This window comes from Nomascus leucogenys, chromosome 14, assembly GCF_006542625.1.
Source record: "Nomascus leucogenys isolate Asia chromosome 14, Asia_NLE_v1, whole genome shotgun sequence".
NCBI lineage: Eukaryota > Metazoa > Chordata > Mammalia > Primates > Hylobatidae > Nomascus > Nomascus leucogenys.
The window spans coordinates 29,374,121-29,396,628 of record NC_044394.1 but is presented as its reverse complement, the minus strand read 5'-3'; positions in this window follow the sequence as shown (position 1 = coordinate 29,396,628).

The window sequence follows — 22,508 nt, the reverse complement described above, 5'->3', positions numbered from 1 at the left end:
GGCCCTCATAAGACACTGGCCCCTCTATCTTGGACTTCCCAGACCCCAGAATTGTGAGCCAATGAATTTCTGCTCATTATAAATTATCTAGTATGTGGTATTCTGTTCAAGCAGCACAAAACGGACCAAGACAATCCCTCCTAATAATTCAACTTGAAAAATAAAGTACTAAATATGTACAATCCTTCAACCTCAAGATTCCCTGTGGCTAGTGAAGAGACTAATAACTGATTGTATAATCTTTTTTGTTTTCATTTGAATTTCCAAACAGAAACAAAGTAGAATCCTTTTAGCATCCCAGGAATATGTATGCCGAGGAACACATTTTTGGAAGCTTTGATTCAGACAAAATAACCAGTTGAAAGAAAGCTTCACGTGGCCATTTTGGTATTTGATAGCTATATTTGGTATTTGAACTCTGAATATATAGGTTTTTCTTTTTCAAAGTCATCACCTTCTAAAAGGAAGAAATCTGTAATCAGTCCTGGTTGTGATTCCTAGTACATGTGTAAATTTACTGCACACACAAACACACAATACTTCAAATCTTAAAACAGACAGAGAAGCATGGTTGTAAATTTAAAATCAAGATAAAACCATCTGAGGCAAGTGACTAGGTTATTCAAGATCTATTTGAAGGAGATTAATCTAAAAGAGATACTTGCAGTATGGATCTGCAATGTGACAAAGTAATAAACCATACAGCACAGCAGCAATTTGGTTTCCCTGTCTATGAGAGCAGCTGAAATAAACACCTCGTACCAGTTCATTGCCAACACTATTTTCTAAATTAAAGAACAGATTAAATTATTTCATTAATTGATACTTGAATGACTAGCTAAATATTTATATACCCCGCAAGCACTGTACTCAAAATTTACAGTAGCAAAGCAGCCTGCAGAAACCAAAATATTGATTGAGTCATTAAAACTCAAGGTTATTAACCCAAATACCTTCTTGCTTTGTATAAAATGAATTGTGAGGCCAGGGAATGCAATTTCTGAGACAATTACCAGGAATGGGGGCCCTAATGACTTTACTGGTTTGCATAAATAAATAGTAGCTGCCTAATCTAGGATACCAGATGAGTTTTTTTCCACATCCCAGTGTTAATCAAAAGCATTTCTTACTATGAAGCACAGGTGATTGTTAACCTGAAGTTAGACTTGTGCACATTCCAAATGTGAAATTTGTGTTCCCGAAGCAGTACACATCCTCAGGCAAACATCAGTATCTGATGTCCGCCGTAAAGTTGCAGGAAGGAAAACAAACATAAGTGTAAGCTAGCAAACAATGAAATGTATATCTATTGCAAAAGCCCTATATAGTCACTAGCTGGTTTGACACTGCAAGCAGAAATTCTACTCAGCTTCAGGGTAAGCCAGGGAAGGTATTTGGGGTAGGGATTTGTACTTCCACGGTATGCTTCCTGTGAGGAGCCAGGCAAACCTTTTCCTATATAACTCAGGACATAGCGAGGAGGGGCCTAGTTAATTGCTGCAGGACAGGATGGACAAGAAAGAGTTAGGGCCTCAAGGCCAACTTTCTATCCGGAGTGGGGAGACTCCAGGGAGACAAAGCCAGCTGAAGGACAGCGAAGCTAGAGTTTGACAATCTGAAGGGTGTGGTGACAGGCAAACTCTGGTAGTGCCAGCAGTCTGCATAAGGCAGCTCCACGCAGAGCAGTGGAAGTGTCCCAACAGACAGAGCGTGGGGCTCAATAATCCTGGAGGTGGTGATATTCAGGAATCCAGGAAGATATCTGTAGGTCAGCAGGATACCAGGACCCAGGCACAGGCTGTAGGGAGGATTTATGGGTGGGTGGAGACCTAGATTATCAGAAGAAGACAGAAGCACAGTGGTTTAGCTAGAGCATAAACTAGCTGCTGTGACAAAGAGATCCGATATGACATGGCTTAACTAATACAGATTTTTTTTTTTTTTTTGAGAGTCTCATTCTGTCACCCAGGCTGGAGAGCAGTGGCACTATCTCGGCTCACTGAAACCTCTGCCTCCAGGGTTCAAGTGATTCTTCCGCCTCAGCCTCCTGAGTAGCTGGGATTACAGGCATGCTCCACCACACCTGGCTAATTTTTGTATTTTTTAGTAGAGACGGAGTTTTGCCATGTTGGCCAGGCTAGTCTTGAACTCCTGACCTCAGTTGATCCGCCCACCTTGACCTCCCAAAGTGCTGGGATTACAGGCATGAGCCACCGCGCCCAGCCAAATAATACAGAATGTTATTCCTCTCTCATGCAACAGTATAAAACAGGAAGGACGTCCTCAGCTCCATGAAGTTCTCCAAGGACCCTGGAACTCCTCCCCTGCCTTACAGCTTCCATCCTTGTGTCTAAGATTGTTGCTCCGGTTGTCCTCTTCCTGGTCACAGCTGGCTACCAGCACCATATTGGAGTTCCAACCTGTAGGAAAGAGAATATGGAGGGCAAGAAACTTTATGCTATGAACTGAATGTCTTCCACCCAATGCCCATTCTTATGTTGAAATCTTAATCCCTAAGGTGACAGTATTAGGAAGTGGGGCCTTTGAGAGGTGGTTAGGTCACAGGGTAGAACCCTTATAAAAGAGGCCAGAGAGAAACCCTTTGCCCCTTCCACCATGTGAGGACAAATGAGACACAGAATCTGGTGCCTTGATCTTGGACTTCCCAGCTTCTAGAACCACACACACACACACAAATTCTGTTGTTAAGGCTACCATTCAACTTAGGAATTCTATTACTGAGGAAATATACTCCAAGGAAAATAAATTGTTCTACCAAAAAGACACATGTACTTGTATGTTCACTGTAGCTGCTATTCACACTGTATCTCTATTGCAAAAGCCCTATATAGTCACTGGCTGGCTTGACACTGCAAGCAGAAACTCTGTGGTCACACTGCCTTCTCTTCTGTCTGTGTAATGTCCCCTCCACTTTCATCTTATAAGGACATATATGATTGCATTTTTAGGGCCCATCTAAATATCCAGGATAATCTCCCCATCTTGAGATTCTTAACCACATCTACAGGCTACTATTCACAATAGCAAAGACATGAAACCAATCTAGGTACCCATCTATGGTGGACTGGATCAAAAACATGGGGCACATATACACCATGGAATACTACCCAGCCATAAAAAAAGAACAAAATCATGTCCTGTGCAGCAACATGGATGCAGCTGGAAGCCATTATCCTAAGCAAATTAACACAGGAACAGAAAACCAAATATCACATGTTCTCATTTATAAGAGGGAGCTAAACACTGAGTACATATTGAAATAAAGATGGAAACAATGGACAGTGCAAACTCCTAGAGGAGGGAGGGGCGTGGGCTAAAAAACTACCTATTGGGTTCTATGCTCACTACTTGGGTGACAGAATCTACCCCACATCTTGGCATCATGTGATATACCCATGTAACAAACCCACACAGGTACCCCTTGAATCTAGAATAAAAGTTGAAAAAAAATTAAATTAAAAATGTATGTTGTTTACAAGCCACCCAGTTTATGGTGTGGTGTGTTATCACAGCAGTCTCAGCTTACAAAGACATGATTTTGAAACCCGGGAAGCCGAAGTTACGTCACTTCCAGTCATTGGCCATACCTAGTCACAGGGCTACTCTGAGTTATAAGGGAAGTTGGGAAATGTAGTCTCTACCTATATGGTCATGTGTCCAGCTAAAATCCAAGGAGAAGGGTTGTATTAGTTTCCCATGGCTGCTATAATGAATTACTAAAAACTTGTTGACTTAAAACAACAAAAAAATTTATCCTCTGACAGTTCTGGAGGTCTGGAGGCCAGAAGTCCAAAATCAGTGTCAGCCAAAACCCAAAGTGTTATGAGGGTTGTAGCCCTTAACAGAAGCTCTAGGGGAGAATCCCTTCCTTGTCTCTTTCAATTTCTGGGTGCTGCTGGCATTCTTTAGTTTATGGCCACATCACTCCAGTCCTTGCCTCTGTGGTCACACTGCCTTCTCCTCTTCTGTCTGTGTAATGCCCCTCCACTTTAGTCTTACAAGGACATGTGTGAATGCATTTTTAGGGCCCATCTAAATATCCAGGATAATCTCCCCATCTTGAAATTTTTAACCACATCTGCAAAAATCTTTTCTCCAAATGAGATAACATGACAGGCTCCAGGGATTTGGATGTGACATTCTGGGAGGGTGTTATTTAGCATACTGTGGGTACTCAATTACCAAGAGGAAGAAGGAGAGAATGGCCACTGCAGTACCCAGCAATCAACATCAGGAAACTCTGGTCATTGCAGTGAGCCTCACCCAAAGCTGAGTACCAAAGACAGTCTCCTGCTCTTCAGGTTCTCCCAGTTGGGTTCTAGATTGGTATGGAGGCTGGGGGCAGGGATATGTCCTGGCTGGCACACACAGCCTTGCCATGGAATGGAGGGCCACTATGCAGAGGAAGCAAGCAGCCAGGTAGTTGGTGCCTGGTAAACTGCATCATCCACAGTGAGAAAGCTCCATGAGTGTTACCTGAGGACACATGAGGTTCTCAGACCAATAAGTACATACTGAGGCCTTGGCAAGTTTCTGTGAGCAGGTCACAGTCCCTTGGGACAGAAAGGATGCCTTTCACCCCCACATCTTTTACCATCCTCACCCTCATTCCCCCAAAATACCAAACAGTCTAGGTGCTTGTTAGTGGAACAAAGAAATCCCCTTTCACTTACTTCCCCAATTCCACTCCCCAGAATAAACCACTGTGAAGTTTGAACCTTCCTGATTATCCTCTTTATAAATACACACAGACAGAGGAAAATATAGAGGTGCCTGTTTGCATAAATGGAGTTATGTCATACATGTGTATTTTATTTGTTGACTTAATAATATATCATAGACATTGTTGCTTGTCAATAATAATACCAAATTTCATGCTCAGTTGTGCCAGGCAATATACCAAGCTCTGTAATTTTTTTTATTTCATGTCACCTCTCAACCATCTCATTAGGCAGGTGCTATAATAGTCACCTCTTAAAGTTGACAAAACAGTCACAGAGAGCTTAAGTGACTTGCCCAAGGTCACTAAGTTGATAAGTTGCAGAGCTAGGATTTGAACCCAGATTGGTCCTACCGATTCAGGTAGGACTTCAATTTTTGCTAGCTTCTTTTGCTATTGATTATGTTTCTGCCATAGACATTCTTTTTTTTTTTTGAGACGGAATCTCATTCTGTCGCCCAGGCTGGAGTGCAGTGGCGCGATCTCGGCTCACTGCAAGCTCCGCTTCCTGGGTTCACGCCATTTTCCTGCCTCAGCCTCCCGAGTAGAGTAGCTGGGACTACAGGCGCCCGCCACCATGCCCGGCTAATTTTTTTGTATTTTTAGTAGAGACGGGGTTTCACTGTGTTAGCCAGGATGGACACGATCTCCTGACCTCGTGATCCACCCGTCTCGGCCTCCCAAAGTGCTTGGATTACAGGCGTGAGCCACCGTGCCCAGCCTCTGCCATAGACATTCTTGTAAGCCCTTGTCATACAGCCCTTCCACTGGGGACTGCATCAGCTATTGCACCAAGTAAGCTCAATGTTTGCATCACCACCTCTTAGACTTCCCCAGAAGCTGCTGTGGTCTCCCTGGCTACTGGACTCCTGACTGTCCTGTAGAACACTTGGTCCCAGGTGCCCTGGCTGGCTTGGGCCTGAAGGATCCTTCAATTCCATTCCAGAGGTTGTACCTGCCCTAGTCCCAACTCCTTGCCTAATCTTCTCTCAGCCTCCACACTTGTGCTCCAAAGCCCTAAAGGGTTTGACCAAGCATCTGTAGCCCCTGCTCAGATAACCTGACCGTGCCTGGCATTTCTGTTTGAAAATCTAGTCATGAATGGTGGCTTTAGACCCTCCCCTGGGGCTCTGAGTGGGCACTGCTCCCCTCTGCTGCTGTAGCAAATAGAAAGTTTTTGTGATGGTCAGGGGCCTATGTCAACCTTTTGTCTTGGGTCTCCCCTTTGGCCTAGAGCAGGCAGCAAGGGCCTGGTGAGAACTCTGCTCCTTTTCTGGGGCTGTAACCATGGAAACGGATGCCATCAAAGGGATGCATCCTCTTTTCTGCCTGCCCCCACTCCTCAGGTGCTCACCTCCTAGGTGGCACTCTCCCTCCTATTTGCCCCTTTGCCTCCATCCCTGCCTCCCATCAAAAACTTCTCTTGTGCACATGGAAGTCAAGTGGCTATAATGTGGGACACTGAGCCCATAGTCTCGAGTCGCCCTCAGGAAGAACAAGGACTTGGATATGAGAGTGGATGGCCCCCTCATCAATGTCAGACATAGATGCTGGCAGTTGCTCCTGTGGTAGAGAGGAGTTCTCTTCAGAGAATTTGGAGCTGGGGGTCTGACCCCGGACCTTCGGAGGCTAAAGGCAGTCCCTGGGGCAGGACCAAATGAATGCTCTGAGGTGCCAGGATAAAGGCCTCAGCTGCCCATCTCTCCTTGGTGCAGCTGCTCCCGGTGAGCCCTGCTCGTGTGCCACGCCCTCCCCAAAGCTGGTCTCCCTGGTCAGTCCGGTTGCAGTCTTCGCCCTCTGGCCTAGTTGCAACAGGAGTTTCCACAGGCCCCAGCAGCCAGAGGGAGGAAAGTGAAAGAAAAACAAAGGGGTTCCCACACACTGGCTACAAAGACACAGCACAGTCTCAGGAGGCAGCCCAGGCAGAGGTGGTTCTTTGTGAGCCTGTGAACACTTGGACCTGCTTGCCCTGCCAGCCTGGGCCCTGCTGCTGCAGACGCACAGTGCCCCATGTCCCTCTGCTCTGTCCATGCTGTAGCCTCCCTCTCTTGGTGGTGATGCCATGAGCAGCAGGTGGCAGGGTGAGTGCCTCCAGGCCCTTGATTTTGGGAGAGTGGGGGCACCTACTCCTCTGGCCTCCCTGCTTCAACTGCTCACCCCTCAGGGCCTCTCAGAGCAGGGAAAGGCCACTCCACCTGGCCGCAGGCCCTGTCTGGACCTCCGCTCCTCCCACAGGCCAGCAGATCCCCTGTGGCTCCCTGTCCCCCAGCAGCCTGTGTGTGCTGGGCTTAAATACTCATTTCCACACCTAAGTAACCCAAAGTCTGGGGCAGGATTGCCAAGAGTTGCTGGGGCTGATGTTTTCTGAGTTCTGTCCGCCTCTGGGTCCTGTGGCTCCTGCCTGTTTCCACACACTCGGGAAAAGCTCAGACCTTCACCTACTAACAGGCCTCTCCCCCAGGCATTTCGTGAGTGTAGTCAAATTTTCTGAAAGTGGAAGTGCCATTGGGAAGGGCCCATGTTGAAGCCTACTGCCTTTTCTCATCTGACTAGTTCTCCTCATTCACCTTCCTTTCTCCCTTCCCCTAAGACCAGAACGAATCTCTCTACTTGTTGTAGGTAAGCCATTTAGTGTCCACTTCTGGTAGCAGAAACAAGTTGTTAGGGTCACCCTCCATCCCAGTGGTTTATCAAAGTATCCCTCCCAAACAAACACCAAGCTCCCCCTAAGCATTGTGGTGAATAACAATGTTTTGCATTACATTTCCCCTCCTAGCCCTGGACTTAGAGATGGGGGAAGCAAGGAAGATCCTGCTCCCTCTGCCCAGGACTGTAGGCTTCCTATGACAGTCCCCCTGAGCAGTGGTTCTCCAAATGGGACCCTGGGACCAGCAGCTTGGCATCACTGAGGAACTTGTAAGACGTGCGGATTCTCAGACTCCACACCAGACCCACTGAATCCGGATCTCTGGGGTGGGACCCCGCAATATGTTTGAACAAGCCCTCCAGGTGGGTTTCATGCACACTCCAATTTGAGAAACATCTTAGGACTCCTGATCCTCTTGCTGTCTTAGGAGGAAACAGATCCAGTTCCCTCCCATCACAACAAGACTGAGGTTTCTCCCATGTAGTTGTGTTTTGTCACTTTCGATTAGGTGCTGTGGTCCACCTTGCTAGCGCATGCCTGTCTTGGGCCATAAATCAAACTTTTTCGTCATCTCTCATGAGAAGCTGGTTATCCACCAAAGCTAAGTAGGAAAGAAGCTTAGAGTATTGGCCCTCCCAGGGAGTACTGTTGTGTTAAGAGGACAAGAAAACTAAATATGTAACCTCAGGCTTTGGGTAGAGGAAGAACTTAGGGGAGGCAACATGATTTCCTCACTCTTTGGAAGCCACCTCATTGGGAGGATTCCCTTGTTACTAGGAAGGGGGACAGGATCCATGATGCTTCATGCTGAAGTCAGACTTCCATTAACCATAACCTTCTGGAACACAGGGCTGGAGTGGGAAGCAGAGGCCGATCACATAGGGCCTTGAAAGCCATTTCTGGAAGCTGGACTTGGGGAGAGCCATGGAAGGCTTTCAGGCATAGAAAAGATATGCTCGCATTTGAGTGTGGGAGATGGCTCTTCCTTGCAAAGAATGGATTGGAAAGGGGTTGGATGAGGTCAGAGACAGTGAATGCTTGGAAACCAGTTTGAGAAACAGGTGAGAGGAATTCAACAGTAGCTTGATTTAGGGCATTGGCAGGTGGTAATGGGGAGAAGGAAACCGACTCTAGAGATGTTTAATGTGGTGGGAGAAGGAGAAAGAACACCCATATATGACACTTACGATGTGCTAGGCACAATCACAAGCACTGGACATTGAAAACTTACAATGGCAACCTTATGAGGTCTGTACTATTTTTTAAAATTATTGTTTTAAAGATAATAAAGACAAGGTCTTGCTACATTGGTCAGGCTTGTCTCGAACTCCTGGGTTCAAGCGATCTTCCCACCTCAGCTTCCCAAAATGCTGGGGATTACAGGCATGAGCCACTGCACCAGGCCCAGTTTGAACTATTATAATCCTCATTTTACAGATGAGGAAACTGAGATGCAGAGGAGCTAAATAACATGCCCAAATAGTTTCTGATTGAGTGAAGGTAAGAGAGAGAGGGAAGACAGTCAAGAAGGGCGCTTTGGTTTCCTACATCAGTGCTGGGTGGATATAGCACTATTTCTTGAGATTGGGAATCAGGGAGGAGAAACAGGATTTTCGGATAGGGAGATAATGAGTTCTCCCTTGAATTTGCTGGGTTCTGGAGGTAGAAATATCCAGTCATAAATCCTTAATGTTCTCTTTTAAAGAAGCCAGCGTAATGCAATTTAAACATTTTTATCAGAGACAGTTATGATGAAAAAATATTCAGGTGTTCAGAGTGGGGTGAGCTTCAGTGATGTAGAGTTGCCAGCGTAGATTATTTTTAGGACTCTGGGGCTTGGCTGAGCTTTGGGATTTTTATTCCTGAATCATGAAAGATAAAGCCTTTGTCTTTCCATGAGTAACCGCCACCTCAGAGCATTTAATTGTCTTGTTTTGCATGTAAAGCCACTTCTTTGGAAAAAGGATTCTTCACCGAAGAGATCAGAATGAATCAAGTAAATATGTGTTTAGACAGTTTCTAAAAATCTGTAGTTTAACCCAAGAGACCAGAAAGGTTCCTGTCTCCTGGTAAACAACAATTAAATGGTATATTAAAATGTATATTATGTGTCTGATGGGTCCACAGGGTAATTAGGTATTTTAGGAACATTTTTAAGCATGTGTTCTATATCCCTCAGCACTGTTTCAATCCATCAAGTAACTGAATACTTAGAACATGTGTTCCGCATAGTAAGAGTCATTTTATAAATTCCCATTAAAGGGAACTAAACTAAAAGGCATCAGCTGCAGCCCATTTTTCAGAAGTGTTTATGCCAACCAAATGTAGACAAAGGAAAACAAAATTATAGAGATAAATTGTCCACCATGGAGTCTCCCTCCCTGGCTTGGTAATAGCTGAGGGGTGACCCCAGACTGTGAAGAGCAAACTTTGGGGGTTTCTTGGTCACCTTCTGTAGTTAGGCTATAAGATGTGTGGTGGTGGAGGGGAAGGGGGTTATAGCATAGGTGCAGGTTATAGCCCCAAGGGAAAAGTTCACCCTTCCCTGAAGAGAATGAAAAGCAGGTGTTCTCTTGGCTGGTTGGCCACTGGAAAGGAAGGAGCCAAGGTCCAGTTCTCTCTGGTGTGTCGTGTTGGCCCCAAGAAGTTGGAGCAGAGGTGAGAGGTGAGTTGGGTACTCATGGGGGCCATAACAAAAGGAGGTGCAGGGGCCGGGCGCAGTGGCTCATGCCTATAATCCCAGCACTTTGGAAGGCTGAGGCGGGTGGATCACTTGAGGTCAGGAGTTTGAGACCAGCCTGGCCAACATGGTGAAATCCCATCTCTACTAAAAATACAAAAAATTAGCTGGGTGTGGTGGCATGCGCCTGTAATCCCAGCTACTTAGAAGGCTGAGGCAGGAGAATTGCTTGAACCCGGGAGGCAGAGGTTGCAGTGAGCTGAAATTGCACCACTGCACTACAGCCTGAGCAACAAAGCAAGACTCCATCTCAAAAAACAAAAGACAAAACCAAAAACAAAAAAACAAAAAAAGAACGGAGGGGCAGGACCTTCCTAACAAAACTCAGAGGGCATGTAGCTATGGCCCTGAGGCCAAGGGGCTCTCCTGGCTCCCTGTGTGCGCTAACAATACCTGCCAAGGCCTATGAGCTCTCTTGGCCTCACATTGTTCTGAAGGAGGCAGCAACATACAAGGCACTCTATTTTCCCTAATATGTCGGCCTATCCTTTGTATTCATAAAGTGCTGTTTGCATGTTAACTCTTTCAGGCTGTAAGGAAACAAGGATTCACTGAGCATGCCATTTTCCTAGTCTGAGAGTCTCTCTGAGGCCTTGGCCATTAAGTAGAAGGAACTAAAGCTTCTTCTAGGCCAGGCATGGTGGCTCAAACCTGTAATCCCAGCACTGTGGGAGGCAGAGGCTGGTGGATCACCTGAGGTTAGGAGTTCGAGACCAGCCTGGCCAACATGGTGAAACCCTGCCTCTCCTAAAAATACAAAAATGAGCCAGGCGTGGTGGCTTGAGCCTGTAATCCCAGCTACTCAGGAGGCTGAAGCAGGAGAATCACCTGAACCCTGGAGGTGGAGGTTGCAGTGAGCAGAGATCATACCACTGCACGCCAGCCTGGGCAACAGAGCGAGACTCCGTCTCAAAAACAAACAAAAAAACCAAAAAACAAGAAAAAGCTTCTTCTAAACTAAATGGACTTGGTGGAAAAGAGAGGTTTGGAGCATTCTGAGCCAGAGTGGTAGCCACTGTATCTTAAAGGTCAGAAGAGCCACACAGGAGAGAAAAGGAGCTAAAGAACTTCAGATCTCACTCGGAAGAACTGTGGAGTAGGCAAGTGAAAAAATAAAGTGATTCACCAAAGATTAAGTACAGCAGGCAAACATGAGAGAGAAAAGGAAAGTCAGCAAACAGGAAAGTGATTAATAGGGAGGAGCTGAGAGGAAGTAATAATTGGACGGGAATTTTTGAAAAAGGGAGGAAAGAGCCGGGCGCAGTGGCTCATGCCTGTAATCTCAGCACTTTGGGAGGCCGAGGCGGATGGATCACCTGAGGTTGGGAGTTCGAGACCAGCCTGACCAACACGGAGAAACCCCTTCTCTATTAAAAATACAAAATTAGCCGGGCATGGTGGTGCATGCCTGTAATCCCAGCTACTCAGAAGGCTGAGGCAGGAGAATCGCTTGAATCCGGGAGGTGGAGGTTGCGGTGAGCCGAGATCACGCCATTGCACTCCAGCCTGGGAAACAAGAGAGAAACTCCATCTCAAAAAAAAAAAAAAAAAAAAAAAAAAGAAAGAAAGAAAGAAAAAGAAAAAGGGAGGAAAGGAAAAGTAAAACTTTCAGAGGAAAAGGCAACCAATGTGGGATTAATCAATGATTTCCTCACTGCAGACAATTTTTCCTCCATATATAAAGAGGAGAATTCACTCTCCCAGAAAAGATGGCAGCACCCCTCTTGTTTTATCTGTGGTATTAGGACAGCTCACAGCACTGGCTCCTATCTGGAAACTGGAGAATTCTTTTGACGTTATTTTTGGACACAGTCCTAATCAGTTTTACAGTATGACACAGAAGCATTCTTCCAATGTTTAATGTCCAAAGTCATTGATGCTGCTGGACGAGGAAGGAAATAAGCTGCGTGAAATACCTGAGTGGGTCTTGGCATGGTCTTGTGGCCTTAAGAAATGACTGTGACCTCAGAATCTATATCAGATAAGGCTGCCAAGTGAGCTTTAGAATGGGTCACATATTTATTACCAGCAATGCTGAGGCTGCACTGGATGAGGGCTGCCCAAATTCGTTCTCAAATCATCATCATTTAGTGAACACATCCTGTGTATAAGCATTGCCATGGATACTTTGCATTTACCATGCCCCGATTTTGACAACCACCTTGCAAGGTAGGGTCGTATCTGTTTCATTTCACAAAGGGGGAAATCTGGCACAATCCTGGCCTCAGGAGTGCCTTTACACTTCAGTGCTGCCTGCATAGCCACCTAGGAGTGGCATCCTTGCTGAAATGTTTTGTTGTTATTTTTTTTCACAAGTAAATCAAAGAAGCCACTTGCTGAACTGTTTTATGTGCTCATTCTTTGCAGGACACCAGCTTGTCTTCAATCCAGACTCTATTTCTCTCAGGGTCAGTAAGTCGTGGGTTAATAGGAGAAAAAAAAGAGCCCTGAAAGGTCAGGTCCAGGACTCTGGACAGACAGTTCAATCACCAACATCCACTTGGTCATCTGCAACACATCTGACATCTGCTAGGTGTGTTTTAAGGGACATGAGGGAATTTGTATGACAAAGGGGCTTATGGCTTTATTCAGAAAAGAGTCAGTCAGTCAACTGAAAAATCAGTCAGTTGATCAACAGCTGTTTGTTGAGCATTTGTTCAACTATGTGCTGGTTAAGGCCTGTTCTAGGCTCTCAGATACAGCTGTGAACAAAGCAGACAAAAATCTCTGCCCTCAGGGAGTTTATAGTCTCATAGGACAGAGAGAAAAATCACTAAAATACACAGCATGTTAGTGATAGGGTAAAGAGAAATGTAAAGACAGAAGGGAGAATAGGAATGGAAGGTATCCACATGTAAATTGTGATGTAGTAACATATTTGCTTCTTTACTAAAACATCAATTAACATGATCTAATGGTGGGTCTAATAACTACACTCTTTGAAATCCCCTCCTTTTACGTCTCTGACACCACTCACTACTGGTTCTCCTAAGTAATAGACTTTCTTTTTTCACCTCTGAGAGACTTTGAGCTCTCTTTATGAGGTTATTCTGAACTGCACTGGTGATCCCCTACCACTCTTCATCCATTTGAAAAAATATAAAGACCTTTTACTTGATACAGGGCCACATACAGAGCTTCTCTAACTGGAGTCTCCATGTAACTCCAGAGGCTGTTTTGCTGGGTGCTAAGAGCTGAGGAGGGAAGTCAAACTTAGGAGGTCTTAGAAGCCTTCCCAGCTTACCCTCTCTACTACAAGTCTTCCCTCCTGTATTATTGCTCAAGTTGCAATAATAAAATTCTGTGGACTGGGTGGCTTACACAACATTCTAGAGGTTGGAAGTCTGAGATCAGGGCACCAGCATGGCCAGTTTTGGGTGAGGCCTCTTTCAGGCTGGTAGGCATGCGCACACATGTCCCCTTCTTTGTGCCTGCTTGGAGAGACAGAGAGAGAGAGAGAGCACTCTGGTCTCATCTTATAAAGGCACATATCCCATCCTTAGGGCTCCATGGTCATGGCCTAATTACCTTCCAAAGATCTCATCTCCAAATACCATCACATTGGGAGTTAAGGCTTCAACATATGAATTTTGGGAGGATGTAAACATTCAATCCATAACATCTCCCAAACACACCATTCTGTATCTCAGCCCCTTGTTGGCTTTCTTCATAACACACTGTTACTTGTCCTTGTTTTCTCAGTTTACTTGGTTTGTGTCCATCTCCCCAGCTAGGACAACAGCTCAATGAGGACAGACACAGTTTTTCTTATTGTGATGTCTTCATCTCCCAGGACACAACATGTGGCATATGATAGAGGCTCAGTAACATTTAATGGGCTTAAAGATGAATGAATGAATGAATGAATGATTTCCTGTAGTCCTCACTCGCATCACAGGTTAAGGAACCTACCAGGTCTGGGCTTTTGTCCCCATGTCTGTTCTCACCGCGGAATGTAGATCTGCCGCAATGTCTGCCTAACACTGGCCACAGTCTCGTCATTTCCATTTTCCCTTGCTCCTCATCACCCATCTTAATGCTATTGCTCTTGGTTTCACATGGTTTTAGTCCACACCATATGATAACTCACATTTTTTCAAATCCAGTGTCTTTTGTGTGCTCGTGACACATTTCCAAATTCCTGAAAATTTGGTTGTGCACTGGAAGAGACTGAAAGATTCAAAACAGGACTAAATAAGCGAGAAGTAATTACAAAGCAACGTCTCACATTAACTATAAAAGTGTCTACAGTTTTCTCAGGGGTATCACCAGCTTATTTCCCTGGCCATACATTTACATGCATCTACCCATATTCTAGTATTAGGTGTAACTCCTTTAGTATTTAATGTATTGGCAGCAAGCTGTACACAGCTCTCACCCAGTAGCACTACCCCCTGGCTAACGTCATTGTAGTGACTGTATGTTACCGTGCAGTAAAAACACATTTCACAGATTATTCTAAATTTGTTTGCCCACCGTTTAGGATTTGCAGGCCACCACTTGCATACCTCTGTACTAGTCTATTGACTGTCTGTCTTCCCATGCTCAATGTGAACCAAACAGGAGAGCCACGGTTGACATACATGGGTGCTCTGTTTCCTCTTTTGAATTTGTATCTATGTATAAAGTGAAGGTATGTAATTCTCTGTAGATGCAGACAGGGTTTTGGCTTCTTCTATTGAGTATTTTTCTTTTTACAAATTGAAGGTTTGTGGCAACCTTGCCTTGAGCAAGTCTATCAGTGCCATTTTCCCAACAGTGTGTGCTCCCTTTGTGTCTTTGTGTCACATATTGGTAATTCTCACAGTATTTCAAATGTTTTATAGTTATTCTATTTGTTATAGTGATCTACCCCACTGACCAGCCATTCCCCGCCCCCCTCTTTCTCCCACCTTGGGTCTCCCTATTCTCTGAGACACAACAATATTAAAATTAGGCCAATTAGTAACTCTGCAATGGCCTCAAAGTGTTCAAGTGAAAGAGTCACATGTCTCTCCCTTTAAATAAAAAGCTAAAAATGAATAAGCTTAGTGAGGAAGGCACATCAAAAGCCAAGATACACTGAAAGCAAGGCTTCTTTTGCCAAGTTGTGAATTCAAAGGAAAAGTTCTTGAAGAAATTAGAAGTGCTACTCAACTGAAAACACAAATGACAAGAAAGGTGAAACAGACTTATTACTGACATGGAGAACGTTTCAGTGGTCTGGATAGAAGATCAAACCAGCCACAACATTCCCTTAAGCCAAAGCCTAATCCAGAGCAAAGCCCTAACTCTTTTCAATTCTATGAAGGCTAACAGAGATGAGAAAGCTGCTGAAGAAAAGTTTGAAGCTAGCAGAGATTGCTTCATGAAATTTAAGGAAAGAAGTCATCTCCATAATATAAAATTGCAAGGTGAAGCAGCAAGTGCTGATGGAGACGCTGCAGTGAGTTATCCAGATCTAGCTCAGACCATTGATAAAAATGTCTACATTAAACAATAGATTTTCCATGTAGACAAAACAGCCTTCTATTGGAAGAAGATGCCATCTGGGGCTTTCATAGCTAGAGAAAAGCCAATGCCTGTCTTCAAAGCTTCAAAGGACAAGCTGACTCTTGCTAGGGGCTAATGCAGCTGATGACTTTAAGTCAGAGCAAATGCTCATTTATCATTCTGAAAATCCTAGGACCCTTAAGAATGATGCTAAATCTACTCTGCCTGTGCTCTATAAATGGAAAAACAAAGCCTGGAGAACAGCACATCTGTTTACAGCATGGTTTACTGAATATTTTAAGCCCACTGTTGAGACCTACTTCTCAGAGAGGAAAAAAAAAAAGATTTCTGCTCATTTACGATGTACCTGGTCACTCAAGAGCTCCAATGGAGATGTACAAGAAGATTAATATTGTTTTCATGCTCATTAAAACAACATCCATCTTCAGCCCATGGAGCAAGGAGTAATTTTGACTTTCAAGTCTTTCTTTTTTTTTTTTTTCAGACAAAGTCTCACCCTGTCACCCAGGCTGGAGTGCAGTGGTGCAATCATGGCTCACCGCAGCATCAACCTCCTGGGCCTAAGCCATCCTCCCACCTCAGCTTCCTGAGTAGCTGGGACCACAAGCATGCGTCACTATGTTGCTCTAATTTTTAATTTTTTTTTGTAGAGACAAGGTCTCCCTATGTTTCCCAGGCTGGTCTCAAATTCCTAGGCTCAAGTAATCCTCCTGCTTCAGCCTCCTAAAGGCTGGGATCAGTCATGAGCCACCACGCCTGGCCTGACTTTCAAGTCTTAATATTAAAAAAAATACATTTCATAAGGCTATAGCTGTCATAGATAGTGATTCCTCTGATGGATCTGAGCAACGAAAATTGAAAACCTTCTGGAAAGGATTAGCCATTCAAGATGACATTAAGAACATTCATGATACATGGGAGGAGCCCAAAATATCAACATTAACAGGAGTTTCAAAGAAGATGATTTCAATCTTCATGGCTGACTTCAGAAGTTCAAGACTTCAGTGGAGGAAGTAACTGCAGAGGTGATGTAAATAGCAAGAGAACTGAAATTAGAAGTGGAGCCTGAAGATGTGACTGAATTGCCAAAATCTCATGATAAAACTTGAATGAATGCTTCTTACAGATAAGGAAAGAAAGTGGTTTCTTGAAATAGAATCTACTCCTGGTGAAGATTCTGTGAACATTGTTGAAATGATAACAAAGGATTTAGAATATTACATCAACTTAGTTGATAAAGCAGTGGCAGGGTTTGAGACAATTGGCTGCAATTTTGAAAGAAGTTCTACTGTAGGTAAATGCTCTCAAACAGCATTGCTTGCTATCGAGAAATCTTCCCTGAAAGGGAGAGTCAATCAATGTAGCAAACTCATTGTTGTCTTATTTTAAGAAATTGCCACAATCATCCCAACCTTCAGCAGTCACCACCCTGATCAGTCAGCAGCCATCAATATCAAGTCAGGATCCTCCACCAGCAAAAAAGATTGTGATTCAATGAAGGCGCAGATGATCATAGCATTTTTTTTAGCAATAAAGTATTTTTAAATTACAGTATGCACATTGTTTTTTAGATGTATGCTATTGCACTCTTAATAGACCAAGCATAGTGTAAATACAACTTTTATATGCACTGGGAAAGCAAAAAAATTTAGGATGACTCGCTTTATTGCAGTGGTCTGGAATTAGACCTGCTATATCTCTGAGGTATGCCTGTATTTCTATCTGCAAGGTAGAGCTGGGTATTTCTAGCTGTGTGAGTAGGAAAGGGTGGATAAAGGGTACTGAGAATGATCCAAAGTGTCCCGGGCAAAAACAGGAACTGTACCAAGGACAAGCACAAATGATTGGCACCCGTGGCCATACACAGTAATCAGAGCAAAAGAAGATTAAAAGCCAAGATCAGCCATGAATCCGGAAGAGCTCCCTGCTCAGGCCCCGCCCACGGGCTGTCTCCTAGAAAACCTGTCCTGCAGTGATCCTCTGTAATAAAGTGGTACCAAAACATAAGGCAAGAAATAGTCAACTGAGCAAGACACTCTGCGGCCAAGACATGATGGACATCAGAGCAGAGTGAGAAGGTCCCTGAGCAGTTCAAGGTGGAGAAGGGCGAGGGGCGAAGTAGAGGTGGAAAGGGTTATTGTATTATATATAGTTTAGGCTACTGAGAACAGCTGGCTGCTGGTTAGGAATTCCCAGACTGGAAGGATTATACAAGAGTTATTAAGCGGAAAGAAAGCGAAAGTAGTTACAGCTACATGGGCTCCGACTTGTAAGTAAGGATGATTTGGAGAGCTGGGTTTTTGCGCTCGACTCCAGATGAGGATCTTGGGAGTCTGAGGCTAGTAAACAGGTGCCACTATATCCTGGGTTTAGCCCACATCACCAATATTTTGTTATTCAAATGTATTAACATTTCAGTAACGGTATATACAATCTCCAGTCTCCTCTGCCTCTTCCCACTTCTAATTTACCTACAGTTTTACATCTTGGGAGGTCATCCACTAAGAAAAGTGGGCCAAGAGTGGGTGAAACCCAAATAGCTAATTTTTCTACTACACATGTCAACTCTGGTTTAAAGTTTTTTCCCCCCGGGGAGGAGATTAAAATCACAATAACAGCAAAAATGAGAACTCATAATTTTCTATGGATTTCAATTAACATTACCTATGAAAGCACCATCCCCCACTACCACTAATTACCAAGAATTTACTATAGTAGGATGAGAATATTGAGACACATTACAGATGTAAGTATAGACACATGTGTATACATTTCAAATTTAATATTGAGAAGAGGTCATTAGAAATAGAAAGGTTTTGGGGGCTCATTTTTAGGATATTTTAAAATATGAAATAGATATTGTTGTTATCAGATAACTGAGTCATTTTACCATGGGAAAAATGTAAAATTTTACAGATTGAAATCCATAAATGCTCAAGAAGCCTAAATAAAAATTATTTACCAAAAGCTAAAATGTAAGTTATTTTTAATAATACACAGACAGGTGGATAGATTAGAGTAAAAACCAGAAGTGGGAGACTTAGCTAGTTATTTACATTATCTGTTTAAACCAAAAGTGAGATTTTACTCACTCATTACTAATTATATAGTGTAGACAGTCAATGTAGGTAACTTAGGTCAAAATACCCACATTGTGACCCAGCCTTTCTAAATTATTGGTCTTCATCAAGCCAAAGTTACTAATCTCCTCTTGTGTTATACTGGTCACAGGAAAAAATGAATTCCATTTCAAAACCAGGTCACCACATCAACAGTTTTGAAATCAATTTTTATAACTTAATGGCTGATTTCCTCACAGTTCGCCAAAACACCAGCTCTTGACCTATTTCTTTCTTTCATTTAGATATAATAAAAGACTAGAGATCATCTTTAACCTAGTCTACCCTTTTAAGTGAATTAAATGAGAGTTTTTTTTAACAAACCTTTGTTTATTCCACATGAATATCCACAATTCAGAGACATAGTTCTATTTGAACACCATTCATTAATTTTTTATATAAATGATAAACATTTAGAGTTGAAGGTATCTTAGAAATAAACTAGTCTGTATCAACCAGCGTTTTGCAAGTGACAGAAAACAAACTTGATCCAGCTTAGGTAAAAGGGGCGAATCAATTGGAAGGACATCTGAGTGTCCCACTTAACTGCAGGCAAGGCAAGGGTACACGTGGGTCTCAGAAACACTTGATACAAATGCCATCAGAGGGACCTATCTCTTGTCTCTGCTTTTCACTGCATGTTTGCTTCTTAGACTTCACAGGGTGAAAATAGGGCTGCCAAATGGTCCTGAGCTCCACTCTACCTACTTTTATAGACTCACCACCACAGAGGTGCTGATTTTTCTCAGTACCAGTTCAAAACAAAAAAAAATCCCAGGGAAGTCCTCTGATTGGCCCAGCTTGTGTCAGGTGCCCACTCATGGACCGATCAACTGTGGTCAGGACGATGGAGTCATGTAAGAAAATGGTAATGCCAACAGTTGGGGGCTGGAGAGAAACAGTTTCTGGAAGAAGGGAAGGATGATGGGAAGATCCACCCCAACCCCAGAGTTCGTCCTAATTCATTTTACAAACGTGGAAATTTAAGCTCAAAGAAGTTAAGTGACTTACTCAAGGGTACAACCTGTACTTAAACTCAACTCTTCTGTCACTTAGTCCAATGCTTGGTTTACTCACCCAGACTGCTGTTCATTCTGTGGAATTTGCATTTCAGGGTCTTCAGCACAGAAAAGGCAGGGGCTAGAGTGGAGTGGTGGGGAGGAATTAGGGTCTTAACGCTACACTTAAACTTCTACCCAGTCTTTTGTTGGAGTTCCAACTCCACCAGTCTTTTATCTGGTTTTGCTTTATCTTCTTACTGGGCGAATGGACACCCCAAGTGGGACTCTCCCTGTTGCCCTCCTACCCTGTCAGTTCCAGGGGGCTCAGCCTGTTCATGCTGAATAATTATCATAAGAACACCTTACACTGAGAGAGGACTTACAATGTGCCCAAGACGGTCCGTTGTGAGCCTTCTGTAATTTAGCCCTTACAGCAGCCCTATGAGGGAGGTATTAGTGGCATTATTATCTCCATTTTGCAGATGAGAAAACTAAGGCACAGAGAGGTTAATGAACTTGTCTAAGGTCACAGAGTGGGGAAGGGATGGAGGCAGGGTGTGAATGCAGGCAGGCTGGCTCCAGAGTCCTTGTTAAGTATTGCAGTTCTACTGTTCTTTTCTAGTCAAACACCTCCAGCCTGTGGCTGCCTGCACTCAACCCGGTAGGGTCTGGGACTCCTCCGATGTCTGCTGACCTAAGTGTTGGCTCATCTCTGGGGCTGTTGCCAACCTGTCTCTGATCAAGGCTCTTCCCACTACAACTGTACTGCTCCCCACCCTGATCTTTTGCCACTGCTGCCCAAGCTGCGGCGTCTTGCTCGGGGCCTGCCTCATCACTGCTGACAGCTACTGTTGCCACGACTGCTCCTGGTAATGGATCTGCTCTCTTGCTGCTGGAAGGAGCCAACTCTCCTGCTCTGTGCAGATAAAGGCTTGGCTCCCCAAACTTGATAGCACAGCTCAGGACAGTTTAGGGTCCTCTCAGAAATCCTTGCTCTTTCAAGTTTACAGATTCTCCTTAAAAGGACCTGAATCAAGTTCCAAAGGAACAAAGGTGATTGTCATAGTGCTCTCTTTGCAGAATTGTAGACCTCTGTAAACACAGACCTGGGCCCCTAACTGATAAATAAGAGAGAGCTACTGCAACTGTCCCTCACTAGAGGATGAGTTTTCAGGTCCTCGTGGTTGGGAACTGCCTTTATCTCCTCCTTGTTCAGAGGAGTTCATATTACAGGCTTTGGAGCAAGACAAGGGTTTGAGTCCTGGTCTACTGCTCATTAGCCTTGTGACCAAAGGCAAATAAACCCTTAATCACTACTCTCTGCTTCGGTTTTCTCATGTGTAAAATAAGAGTATTAATATATATCTCAAAGTCCTCTTGTTGCTAAATGAGATACTGAGATTTATTAAAGCACATAGATTAAATGAGATACTGTGTTAAAGCACATAGCAGAGTACCTAGCATAAAATAAATTTCAATACTGATACAATATGATTATTATTTTAGAGTCTTAACCCTGCTGGCTAGAACCTGACTTTTGGACGCCCATATATTTACAATGTTTTGAAGGGTATGAGGCTGGCATGTGGGGCTAGGATTTCTCATGACCTATAGCTTGTTCTTGATCCCCTTTCAATCTAGGTCCTGGCTGGCAGAAAGCAGGTTTGGTAACTCAGGCAGGCAGAAGAGATGGCAGGATGGAGGAAGGGCCCCCGATCCACAGCTGGTGCCCACAAAGACAAACCTGTCAGTTACCCTGCACTTCTGTCTCCTCAGCTGGATGACTCTTCCTCGTCTCTGCATGTTGTCATTGCTGCCACTGGTTGTAGGTTTTTCTGTCATGGCTGCACCACATTCATTTCTATCTGGTATCGCTTGCAGAGAAACGTGATCTGCGCTATGTCCAGGCCCTGCCCAACCTGGGGGTCAGCCCTGGCAAAGAGAGCTGCCTCCTAGATATTTATCATAATTGTACAACCCCCACTCCTACCTCGCCCCCTCACCCCGGGACCACTCACGTGCCTTCTTACCTCCAAATATTTTAGCCACAAACGGCATGCTTTTTGTTAAAATGTTAACCATTCTTTTGCCTGATTTTTTTCTCAGGTCCCACACCTAGGAGCTATTTCTGATTTGCTTGGTTGATAAAGGGTTGTACTTTGTACTCTAAGCCACACCCAGAGGAAACAGCAAAGTGGCCAGACATTCTGCAGATGAGGACAAATGCAAAAAATGAGACCAAGGAGATGGCACTTCATGGGTGAATGAAAGATGCCAGTCTCTTTCACATACTACATAATCAAAATTTTGCTTTAAGATAAGTGGAGGGTGGCATGCTGGCTCACACCTGTAATCCCAGCACTTTTGAGAGGCCAAGTTGGGAGTATCCCTTGAGGCCAGGTGTTGGAGACCGGCCTAAGCAACATGGTGAGATCCCATCTCTAAATAATAATAAGAATAATAAGCGGATGTTGTAAAATCTCTATTTAGAGACCTAATTTGAAAATACTTCCCCCCCACCGCTTTTCTTGCGTGCCTTTTTATTGTAAGCAAGCACCCATGCACCCTAGATATTACAGAGGTTTGTCATTTATTCAGCTAAGATGGTTTGACCCATATATAAGTATAAAATCCCAGTATCCCTGACTCCCTGAAAGTGGAACTACAACACATTATTTCCCTCAGATAAAATGCAATGAAATTCTCTTGTCCCCTCCGCCCCCCAGGAAGGCTTGAGTCCTTAAGGGGACAGAACTTATGGCAGTAG